The sequence below is a fragment of the Anabrus simplex genome, chromosome 1, assembly GCF_040414725.1.
Source record: "Anabrus simplex isolate iqAnaSimp1 chromosome 1, ASM4041472v1, whole genome shotgun sequence".
NCBI lineage: Eukaryota > Metazoa > Arthropoda > Insecta > Orthoptera > Tettigoniidae > Anabrus > Anabrus simplex.
The window spans coordinates 779288609-779301645 of NC_090265.1; the positions used below are offsets into that span (position 1 = coordinate 779288609).

Consider the following 13037-nt stretch of genomic DNA (forward strand, 5'->3'; position numbering starts at 1 on the left):
TTTCAGTTCGGATTAACCGGACTTTCGGATTAACGAGGTTCGGATTAACGGGACTCTAGTGTACTGAGCATGATTTAATACGTGCAAAGTTTATTTAGAGTGCAATGCGGTCGTGGAAATAAAATGTTCATCAACATACTTACCTAACTCCTGCTTACACAATACCTCCCTCCAGAACCCAGCTTATCTCCTGGTCAGAATGCGGGCGGTAATTTGAGGGATGAGGATAGACATGTGTACATCACACTTAATCTTTATGACAATATTTATTTATATCCCTATGAATTGAATACAGCTCTCAGTCAGTGATTGTAATATCAAATATTGTTGAGTCTTGTATAAGTACCAACGGACGTAAGTGAACCATCTCCAAGGAACTAAGATAACGCTGTACTTCTCTTCGTATTATTGCGTATAACCTGAAACATAAATGGAAACATCTGAAGACTGCGAGGTGGCAAGGCGAAGAAAATCACGCTATTTATTAATTAATTAATTAATTTATTTATTTATTTATTTATTTATTTATTTATTTATTTATTTACTTATTTATTTATTTATTTATTTATTTATTTATTTATTTATTTATTTATTTATTTATTTATGTCAAGCAGCAAGGAAACCTTTCTGGACAGTAATAAAGAATCTTAGGAAGGGAGCGAAAAAGGAAATGTACAGTGTTTTGAGTAATTCAAGTGAACTCATAATAGATCCCAGGAAATCACTGGAGAGGTGGAGGAATATTTTGAACATCTTCTCGACGAAAAAGGAGGTCTTCTTGGTGGTGTTGCGAACAGTCAATCTCATGGGGAGGAGGAAAGTGATGTTGGTGAAATTACGCTTGAGGAAGTGGAAAGGATGGTAAATAAACTCCATTGTCATAAAGCAGCAGGAATAGATGAAATTAGACCTGAAATGGTGAAGTATAGTGGGTAGGCAGGGATGAAATGGCTTCATATAGTAGTAAGATTAGCGTGGAGTGTTGATAAGGTACCTTCAGATTGGACAAAATCAGTATTTGCACCTATCTATAAGCAAGGGAACAGGAAGGATTGCAACAACTATCGAGGTGTCTCATTGATTAGTATACCAGGCAAAGTATTCACTGGCATCTTGGAAGGGAGGGTGCGATCAGTATTTGAGAGGAAGTTGGATGAAAACCTGTGTGTTATCAGACCACAGAGAAGCTGTCAGGATCAGATTTTCAGTATTCGGCACGTATTTGAAAAATGCTACGAGAGGAATAGGCAGTTGTGTTTATTTTTCGTAGATCTAGAGAAAGCATATGACAGGGTACCGAAGGAGAAGATGTTCGCCATCCCGGGGGAGTATGGAATTAAGGTAGATTATTAAGATAAACAAAAGGCATTTATGTTGACAATTGGGCGGCAGTGAGAATTGATGGTAGAATGAGTTCTTGGTTCAGGACACTTACAGGGGTTAGACACCATTGCTGTTCGTAGTTTACATGGATCATCTGCTGAAAGGTATAAAATGGCAGGGAGGAATTCAGTTAGGTGGAAATGTAGTAAGCAGTCTAGCCTACGCTGACGACTTGGTATTAATGGCAGATTGTGCCGAAAGCCTGCAGTCTAATATCTTGGAACCTGAAAATAGGTGCAATGAGTACAGTATGAAAATTAGCCTATCGAAGACTAAATTGGCGTCAGTAAGAAACTCAACAGAAGTGAATGCCATATCGGTGATACAAAGCTAGGACAGGTCGATAATTCCAAGTATTTATGTTGTGTGTTCTCTCAGGATGGTAATACAATGAGTGAGATTGAATCAAGGTGTAATAAAGCTAATGCAGTGAGCTCGCAGTTGCGATCAACAGTATTCTGTAAGAAGGAAGTCAGTTCCCAGACGAAACTATCCTTACATCGGTCTGTTTTCAGACCAACTTTGTTTTAAGGGAGCGAAAGCTGGGTGACTCAAGATATCTTATTCATAAGTTAGGAGTAACAGACATGAAAGTAGCGAGAATGATTGCTGGTTCTAACAGGTGGGAACAATGGCAGGGGATACTCGGAATGAGGAGACAAAGGCTAATTTAAGAATTAACTCCATGGATGAAGCTTTACGCATAAACCGGCTTCGGTGGTGGGGTCATGTGAGGCGAATGGAGGAGGATAGGTTACCTAGGAGAAAATGGACTCTGTTTTGCAGGGTAAGAGAAGTAGAGGGAGATCAAGACGACGATGGTTAGACTCAGTTTCTAACGATTTAAAGATATGAGGTATAGAACTAAATGAGGCCACAACACTAGTTGCAAACAGAGGATTGTGGCGGCGTTTATTAAATTCACAGAGGCTTTCAGACTCAACGCTGAAAGCCATAACAGTCTTTAATGATGATGTATTTATTTATTTATTTATTTATTTATTTATTTATTTATTTATTTATTTATTTATTTATTTATTTATTATTTATTTTTATTTATTTTTTATTTACACTGACTGACAGAGCAAATGCAACACCAAGAAGGAGTGGTCAGAACTTTATGCCAATTGCAGGGTAGACTGACGTCACTGAGGTATGCTCATGATGTGAAATGCGCCGCTGTGCTGCGCACGTAGCGAACGATAAATGGGACACGGCGTTGGCGAATGGCCCACTTCGTACCGTGATTTCTCAGCCGACAGTCATTGTAGAACGTGTTGTCGTGTGCCACAGGACATGTGTATAGCTAAGAATGCCAGGCCGCCGTCAACGGAGGCATTTCCAGCAGACAGACGACTTTACGAGGGGTATGGTGATCGGGCTGAGAAGGGCAGGTTGGTCGCTTCGTCAAATCGCAGCCGATACCCATAGGGATGTGTCCACGGTGCAGCGCCTGTGGCGAAGATGGTTGGCGCAGGGACATGTGGCACGTGCGAGGGGTCCAGGCGCAGCCCGAGTGACGTCAGCACGCGAGGATCGGCGCATCCGCCGCCAAGCGGTGGCAGCCCCGCACGCCACGTCAACCGCCGTTCTTCAGCATGTGCAAGACACCCTGGCTGTTCCAATATCGACCAGAACAATTTCCCGTCGATTGGTTGAAGGAGGCCTGCACTCCCGGCGTCCGCTCAGAAGACTACCATTGACTCCACAGCATAGACGTGCACGCCTGGCATGGTGCCGGGCTAGAGCGACTTGGATGAGGGAATGGCGGAACGTCGTGTTCTCCGATGAGTCACGCTTCTGTTCTGTCAGTGATAGTCACCGCAGACGAGTGTGGCGTCGGCGTGGAGAAAGGTCAAATCCGGCAGTAACTGTGGAGCGCCCTACCGCTAGACAACGCGGCATCATGGTTTGGGGCGCTATTGCGTATGATTCCACGTCACCTCTAGTGCGTATTCAAGGCACGTTAAATGCCCACCGCTACGTGCAGCATGTGCTGCGGCCGGTGGCACTCCCGTACCTTCAGGGGCTGCCCAATGCTCTGTTTCAGCAGGATAATGCCCGCCCACACATTGCTCGCATCTCCCAACGGGCTCTACGAGGTGTACAGATGCTTCCGTGGCCAGCGTACACTCCGGATCTCTCACCAATCGAATACGTGTGGGATCTCATTGGACGCCGTTTGCAAACTCTGCCCCAGCCTCGTACGGACGACCAACTGTGGCAAATGGTTGACAGAGAATGGAGAACCATCCCTCAGGACACCATCCGCACTCTTATTGACTCTGTACCTCGACGTGTTTCTGCGTGCATTGCCGCTCGCGGTGGTCCTACATCCTACTGAGTCGATGCCGTGCGCATTGTGTAACCTGCATATCGGTTTGAAATAAACATAAATTATTCGTCCGTGCCGTCTCTGTTTTTTCCCCAACTTTCATCCCTTTCGAACCACTCCTTCTTGGTGTTGCATTTGCTCTGTCAGTCAGTGTAATTCGTTGTCGTTTTCTTCATGTTGCTAATTCGTTTTGTGCCCTTACTCATTCCTTAAATGGTATATTTATTGGTTCAGGGGTCATGCTATTTTCCTTTCAACAAACAAGTAATAAATATACAGAGTGTTAGGGGTATACGTGCAGATATTAAGCTAGTCGGCAAAGAAAAAGACATCTCACAGTATATGCTACGGACTTTTTACCTTGTCGTATTAGTTTGCCCATAACTGAGCCAAATATTTCACGACCCAATGTGTTTTGAACGACCGTAGCAGGATACGCCAATGATGTCATTCTGTCCACGCGTAGTCTAAGTAGAGTAGCAGAGTATAGGGCTTGTTGAACCTGTTTCTTATCGCAGGCCAACACATGTTGTGCACTTCCCCTAAAGGCTTGGCAAGTAGGAGAGGTTGACTCACGTGCCAGGCCACTTGCTGTACTCGAAAACCGGTCTAGGGTTGCCTGTGTGAAAAGTACACAGAATCCTTACAATGACGTCGAAGATCCGTACCAGCACATGCGTGCAAATCAAGTGTTGTGTAGTTGTGTGTGATTTGTAAGACGTCAATGGCATTATTCAGGGACCCAAGCTGACAAAATGAAAGGAAATAGTTAATAAGTAAATGAAAAATGGGCGCAATTTTTCTGTGCTGTTATTGCGACAGTCTGCGATGAATTTCTGACAATAGACCATGCGGGTTGTCTATGCTTATTCATAAACATTTTAGGTCAATGAAAGGACGATGGACACTGAAAGAAAAGGCTGAACCTATTCAGTGAAATTGTTATTAATGAGACACATTTCAAAAACCGTAGTTGCATCCATGCGTGAGCATTGCTCGAAGGAAAAAGACCTACTGTGGAATTGCCGCCGGGCATTTGTAATAGAAGGCTTATTCTTCTTTTTCCTAACCTGTTTACCCTCTAGGGTTGGTCCTGGAGCGTGAGAGATTGGTTCGGGAATACAACTGGGGAGAATGACCAGTACCTCACCCAGGCGGCCTCATCTGCTATGCTGAATCTCCCGGATGCGAGCACACAGCTGTGCGCTCCTAACCGCACGGCCAACTCGCCCGGTACGGAGAAGTGAAGCCTGCAGAGTAGCACAGGGTGGTCACTTGAACAATTGCTACGAGTTTCACATTGGTATGTCAGATGTTACACCATTTCTGCAGCGTATTGAGTTGGGAGTTCAGTTCTCAATCGATATAGTATTTTGAATCTCGATAGTTCGATATTCTCATAAATCCGAGCAGAAAAATTGAAGTACCGGTAACAAAAATTGTAAATCTAGAGTTTCAGAGCGCGATTGCCTTGTACGTGGCGCAAGCTGAACACAACACACGGAAGACGTGCTTGTTAAAACGCTAGATATTGACCTTGAACGCAGCTTGGCAGTTCTTCATTCTACACTGTAAGTGGTTTAGGTTCATTGCGTGTGTGTGTCTGTTGATGTGCATGTTTGTTTATACACAAAACCTGTTTGTCACACTTCGTCTTCTAGTGCTAACCACAATACGAAGTTACACCTGACTTATCGCCAAGAGACCTGGTTCTGGTCTTACGCATAGTATCCTGTAGTTAACTACTCCGAGCGATGTTGGCACGTGTGAAGTACATTTCATCGTGTTTCCTCCTAAACCACGCATATTTTACTATTTTCTTCCCTGCCTTTCAGCTCCTAATGACCACATAATAATAATAATAATAATAATAATAATAATAATAATAATAATAATAATAATAATAATAATAATAATAATAATAATAATAATAATACCGGTAATGTTATTTGCTTTATTTCCCACTAACTACTCTTACTGTTTCTGGAGGCGCTGAGGTGCTGCAATTTAGTCCCGCAGGAGTCCTTTTTACGCGCCAATAAATCTACCGCCACCAGGCAGACGTATTTGAGCACCTATCGGACTGAGCCAAGATCGAGCCTGCTAAATTGGAACCAAGAAACCAGTAGTATAACCATCTGAGCAACTCAGACTGGCCACTTTTATTTGGAAATTAATAAGCACTGCAAAGACAGCGGTAAGCTATAATGCTTTATTTTACCATGACATGAGAACTACTTTGACGGGTTTTGGAGACGCTGAGGTGCCGGAATGTTGTACCGCAGGACTTTTTAAATGCAAGTACATCTACAGACATGAAACTGGCGTATTTTAGCACCTTCAAATACCACCGAACTGAGCCTCCATCGAACCTGCCAAGTTGGGATCAGAAGACCAGCGCTCTATCGTCCGAGCTACTCAGCCCGGCATTAAAGCTTGCAGTAAGTTGGTCGTGCGGTTAGGGGCGCGCAATTGTGAACTTACATTCGGGAGGTAGTGGGTTCGAACTCCACTGTCGGTAACCCTGAAGATGGTTTTCCGTGGTTACCCACTTTCACACCAGGCAAATGCTGGGGCTGTACCTTAATTAAGGCCACGGCCGCTTCCTTCCAACTCCCAAGCCTTTCCTATCCCATCGTCGCCATAAGACCTATCTGTGTCGGTGCGACGTAAAGCCCCTAGCAAAAAAAATTATTATTATTATTATTATTATTATTACCGGGCGAGTTGGCCGTGCGGTTAGAGGCTCGCGGCTGTAAGCTTGCATGCGGGAGATAGTGGGTTCGAATCCCACTGTCGGCAGCCCAGATGATGGTTTTCCGTGGTTTCCCATTTTCGCACCAGGCAAATGCTGGGGCTGTACCTTAATTAAGGCCACGACCGCATCCTTCCAACTCCTAGGCCTTTCCTATCCCATCGTCGCCATGAGACCTATCTGTGTCGGTGCGACGTAAAACAACTAGCAAGTAATTATTATTATTATTATTATTATTATTATTATTATTATTATTATTATTATTATTATTATTATTATTATTATTATTATTATTATTATTATTATTATTATTATTATTATTACATATGACTTCGCTCCACTGATTTATTCCAAAATGTATTCTTATCATTTACTTTAAATGTACCTTTTTTAGCCTCAACACACTGTTAACTCTACGTAAACCAATCACACGAGGAAACGGTTTGACGCAGCTGTTGCACATTCAGCGGTGGCGCGTGAACAAGTGAATGCAGCACTGGACGTAGGCTCCACCCAGTGCCCCATCGTCATTGCTGGTACATTGTCGCTTGCTGTCCCCAAGGCGTGGGGCAGTTGTAGACCTAACATCACTGTATCCAATTGATCAGATAATGGAAACATTTACGTTTTCTGAATTAGCTGATATTCACCTCGTTTACGGTGCAGCAGGAGAAACGGCACATGCAGCGAGGGAGCTGTACAGACAACGATTTCCAAACCGCCGTATTCCCAATAGCCGAACGTTCGTCGCTGTGCATCAAAGGCTCCGGGACACAGGCTCGCTTCTTCCTCGGATCGAGGGTCGTGGACCGCATCGTGATCCTGCGGAGCTTCGGCGGGAAGAAGAAATTTTACGACTTGTCGAAGAGACACCGTCAATAAGCACAAGGAGCTTGGCAAGGCAAGTAGGTACATCTAACTGGACTGTTCACCGTACATTAACAGCTATTGTACCCGTACCACTACCAGAGGGTTCAGCATCTCCAAGAAGCGGATTACCTACCAAGAGCTGAATTCTGTACCTGGTTCTTGCAACAATGTGAAGGTAATGCAGACTTTCCGCACGATGTGTTGGTTACAGATGAGGCATCTTTTACTCGTGAGGGTATCATTAATTTTCACAACGCCCATACATGGGCAGAGGAAAACCCTCGTGCCATTCACCAAGGTCATTTCCAGCACAGGTTTTCTATAAATCTTTGGGCCGCGATATTGGGAGATCAGCTTCTTGGACCATTGGAACTGCCTGCACGACTAACTGGCTCTAGTTACCTCCATTTTCTGCAGTCTTCTCTACCAGAGCTTCTGGACGACGTTCCACTACAGATACGTCAGCGGATGTGGTTCATGCACGACGAGGCACCTCCTCATGTCAGTATGGACGTTCGTCGATTTCTAGATCGCTGTTTCCCGAATCGGTGGGTTGGTCGGTATGGTCCCATCAGTTGGCCATCGTGGTCCCCCGATTTAAATCCGCTAGACTTTTATTTCTGGGGGCACCTCAAAGACTTGGTGTATCAAGTGGAAATCGTCGATGAAGCAACTCTACGACAACGAATCTGGGATGCCGTCGCAACTGTGAGAGCTGACGTGGATGTGTGGAGGCGGGTGAGAGCTTCGTGGTGTCACCGCATGGAAGCTTGTCGTCGAGCTAACGGAAGGCATTTCGAGCAATTCCTATAAAAGAATAGAACTGTAACTTTGGACGTTCAAGTACATGTTCGCCAGCCTCTGTGGTGTAGTGGTTCGTGCGATTAGCTCCCACCCACGGAAGCTCGGGTTCGATTCCCGCTCAACCACGAAATTTGAAAAGTGGTACGAGGAATGAAACGGGGTCCACTCAGCCTCGGGAGGTCAACTGAGTAGAGGGTGTTCGATTCCCACTTCAGCCATCCTGGAAGTGGTTTTCCGTGGTTTCCCACCTCTCCTTCAGGCAAATGCCGGGATGGTACCTAACTTAACGCCACGGTCGCTTCCTTCCCACACCTGCCCTTTCCTCTCCCATCGACGCCATAAAACCTATCTATGTCGGTGCGACGAAAAAGAGTTTGTAAGTACATGTTCCACTAATCTCGGAGACATGTCCGGAATTTCAAGATTAATAATTCGGACTTGTTGTCAGTTCAGTGTTTGCTGACAGATGACGAGCTACGAAGTTTGAGTGCAGCGGTTAATTGATATTTGAATAATAGTAGTAGTAATAGACTAATGCAGTTATATTATTATTATTAATAATCATAATAATAATAATTATAATAATAATAATAATAATAATAATAATAATAATAATGTTGTTTACGTCCCATTGCAGACTGGAGGTGGCGCTCACCTTCTGACCCCAGTTTGGGACGTTCGATCTTGGTCCGTCCGATGGTATTTGAAGGTGGTCAAATACGTCGGCCTCTTGTCGATAGATTGACTGGCACGTAAAGGAACTCCTGAGGGACTACATTCCGGCACCTCGGCGACTCCGAAAACCGCAAAAGTAGTTAGTGGTATGTAAAGCATATAACATTATTATAGATGCGAGGTGTTGGAATTTTGTCTGCGGGTATTCTTTAACGTGCCTGTAAATCTACCGACCAGAAGCGGGGCGTATTTTAGGAGCTTCATATACCACCGGACTGAGCTAGAATAGAGAGTTAAAACACGCGCAAATAGCATAGTAAAATGTGCGTGGTTTAGCGATAAAAATGTTTACCTTATGGTATTTAGAGATGTCTACCAGACTAATCGACGTCCTATAAGGCTTTGTGTTTGCGCTTTGTTGTGCATTATAACAAAGTAAGAAATGAAGTCCGGGATGTTTCTGCATACTGCTAATAGTTCTCCCAAGAATCCTTAATAATGAAATCACATTGTGGGAGAACATTCAACGTAAGCAGTTCGAAAAAAATCACTAGACGTGTCACGTGCCGGTTCGGTTGTCTGCTGTTCCTAGCGACAGGGATGTGGTTTGACGGGTCCCCGCCCCCTACATAACACCGGACTAGAGGTATGAGCGGCCTGTCTGACTTTCACATGAATAACAGCTGTCAGAGCGACGAATTATTGTCCGTACTAGTCGTTCACGAGTTATGTAGTAGTAGTAGTAGTGGTAGTAGTAGTAGTAGTCGTCGTAGTCGTAGTAGTATTTGAATAATGCCGGTGTATGGAAACCTGGAATACAGTGATATGCTGCTAGTGTATCGTGAGGCAGAATATAATATGGGTCGTGCGCAACGAACCTATTGGGAAAGATTTTCCAACATACGGGTGCCTAATCCAGCAACGATACTTGCTGTAGTGAAACATGTGTGCGGTATAGGCTGTGTTATATCATGCTATGAAAAGCCAAGATCTGCACGGCCACGTGTAATCCTAGACGCGGAAAGGCCGGGCTGAGTGACTCAGACGGTTGAGGCGCTGGCATTCTGACCCCAACTTGGCAGGTTCTATCCTGGCTCAGTCCGGTGGTATTTGAAGGTGCTCAAAAACGTCAGCCTCGTGTCGGTAGATTTACTGGCACGTAAAAGTACTCCTGTTGGACTAAATTCCGGCATCTCGGCGTCTCCAAAAACCGTAAGAATAGTTAGTGGGATATAAAGCAAATAACATTAATTTATTAGACGCGGAAGGAGACATCCTGACAGTGGTAAACGATGATCCCGGGTGCAGTATGCGTAGTATAATACGTGCCGTTGGTATACCAATTTGGACCATATGTAGGACACTGCATGAAGAGCGAATGCACCCTGACCTCATTCAACGAGTGCAGTGTCTTTCACCAGCTGATTACCATTTTTTTACAAGTTGATGTACATCGCCACGACACAGAAGGGTCTTACGGCGACAGATATACCTAAGGGCTAGGATCGGGAATGAAGCAACCGTGGTCTTAATAAAGGTACAGCCCCAGCATTTGCCTGGTGTGAACATGAAGAACCACGGAAGACCATCTTTAAGGCTGCCGACAGAGGGGTTCGAAGCCACTATATCCCGAATAATGGATACTGGTCGAACTTCAGCGACTGCGCTACTATCAAGCTCGGTGATGATTTAAGAGTGGATTTCTGCCGCTGGTTAATTGATCAAGCACGCAATCCAGAATTTCTGTCAAGTGTATTAGTGACACGTGAGTCAATTTTTACACAAGGAGTGTTTAATATTTACATAACTCACTCATGGGCTGTGGAACATCCCCTCTCAGTATACCAAGGCAACTTCTAGCACCGGCTCTCAATGAATATCTGGACGGATGCAGTGGGAGGTCTGTTTCTTTGACCAATCGTATTTTTATTTGAGTTATTTTGCTTTACGTCCCACTGACTATTTATACCGTTTTCTGAGACGCTGAGGTGCCGAAATTTAATATCGCAGGAGTTCATTTACGTGCCAGTATTTCTACGACACGAGGCTGACGTATTTGTGCCCCATCGAATACCATCAGACTGAGCCAAGATTGAACCTGCCAAGTTGGCGGTCGGAAGGTCAGGACCTCAACCGTCTCAGACACTCAGACTGGTACCAATCACCATGCTTGCATAAATTTGATCGGTGTAGCTTTCCTTACGGTGACGATGGGACGGGAAAGGGCTAGGGTCGGAAAGGAAGCGACCGTGGCCTTCATGACGTTACCGCCCCAGCATTTGCCTGGTGTGAACATGGCAAACCACGGAAAACCATCTTTAGGGCTGCCGACAGAGGGGTTCGAACCCACTATATCCCACTCATGAGCTGTGGAACATCCCCATTCAATAGGATAAGGCAATTTCCAGCACCGGTTCTAATTAACATCTGGATGGTTGTAGTTGGAGGTCGGTTACACCATTTTATTATTAATGTTATCTTGCTCCTGTAGATCCAGTACGTTACTGGAGCTTTCAGAGGATGTGTCGCTTCGACTACGCCGAACCACGTGGATTTTACACGATGGCGCAGACATTTCCTCAACGGTAGACAGGACGATGTGGAACTATGAATTGGCCAGCCCTTATTCCAGACCTTATTCCAGTGGATTGTTATGTCTGGCGGGACATGAAACACAAAGTATACTGAACTGAAGTATCCACTTCGGTTGACCTCCGTAAACGTATTTTTTAAGCACCAGAGGATAGTCTGGCTCGAATGCGTCGCAACTGGATTCGGAGACGTGAAGCCTGCAGAGAAACCCAGGGTGGACACTGTGAACAATTGCTACGAGTTTCGCTTTGGTATGTCAGATGTTACGCCATTTCTGCACCGTAATGGCTTGGGAGTACAGTACAGTATCGATATAGTATTTTGAGTCTCGATAGTTCGATATTCTCATAAATCCGAGCAGGGAAATTGATGTAACGCTAACAAAAATTATAAATCGAGAGTTTCAGTGCGCGAGTGCCTTGTACGTGCCGAAAGCTGAACACAACACAGGAAAGACGTGCTTGTTAAAACGCTAGACATTGACCTTGAACGTATTTTGGCAGTTCCTCAATTCTACCATGCATGTGGTTTTGGTTCTTTTCGTGTGTTCTTGCAATTTATATTTTGTTTCTTATTCACTACGAGTTAAAACAAAAGACACATTGCGTTTTTAAGGGCCGATGACCTTAAAACAGCAATCATCATCATTATCATCATGATCATCACCATCATCATCATTAACACGTATAAAAATTCTATAAAATGCTTGTTTTATATTCATCACTACTGAAATAGGAAAAAATTCAATCAAATTAGTTATTTCATTCCCACACCCCTCGTAGAGGAGTGGCTATACGTGTAGCTCTTGGGCCATGTAGTAAGGAAGTAGAGTTGTGAGGATGAAATAATTCAAGTTGGACGTATGTCTTGTACATACAATAAATCGAATTGAATATGTTAGTAAATACCTGACCGCGCAAAGAGATAACCGCAGCAACAACACGGACCCCAGAGGAGGCCCGCAGAGCACCGCACCCAGGACAGAGACCCCCCAAACATCCCATTTATTGAGTAAATTTTCATGGTACGATATTGACATAGTACAATGTTGTCATACATACATGGGTAAATAAACAAACAGAGAGAAGTGGTTGGCCTTGAACTTGCTGGGCCGAGTGAGACGAGTTCTTAGTCCAGATATGTGAACAAAACAAGCACTGAGGTCATTGACCATGCTACACTCTTAAAGGCTACAGAGCAGATTAAAGGCGATGTATCACAAGGCCAAACTTAAACATGTAACAGAACGTAAGATGTAACTGTGACACATGAGGAACGAAACGCAATCCGGGCTGGGGAAACAAACACAGCTCTTACAGCACTGTCTTGAAACACAGGACAGAAACATAGATGTACACCGGCACACGACACAAAAGCTGAATTAAAGACGGAAAAAGTATTGTGTCACATGAAGCTAAAGAGAAGTTATAAATAAACGAAGTACACTAAATCTAAATAATAATAATAATAATCATAATAATAATAATAATATAAAAATAATAATATTAATAACAAAACATCAAATATGAATAACAAGTATACGACATAAAAGGAGGGTAAAAAGAGGAATAAGACGAAAATATGAAACGGTGAATAATAATAATAATAATAATAATAATAATA

General features: G+C 43.9%; 1 long non-coding RNA gene across 1 annotated transcript in view; it reads right to left on the bottom strand.

The window, feature by feature from the left end:
* Positions 1–247: 247 nt before the first annotated feature.
* The window catches only part of LOC137500863 (uncharacterized), a 31793-nt gene continuing 19003 nt past the window's right edge, over positions 248–13037 (bottom strand). Inside the window, exon 2 of the long non-coding RNA XR_011018255.1 lies at positions 248–419. This is a non-coding gene — a long non-coding RNA (uncharacterized lncRNA). The remainder of the gene's footprint in view (positions 420–13037) is intronic.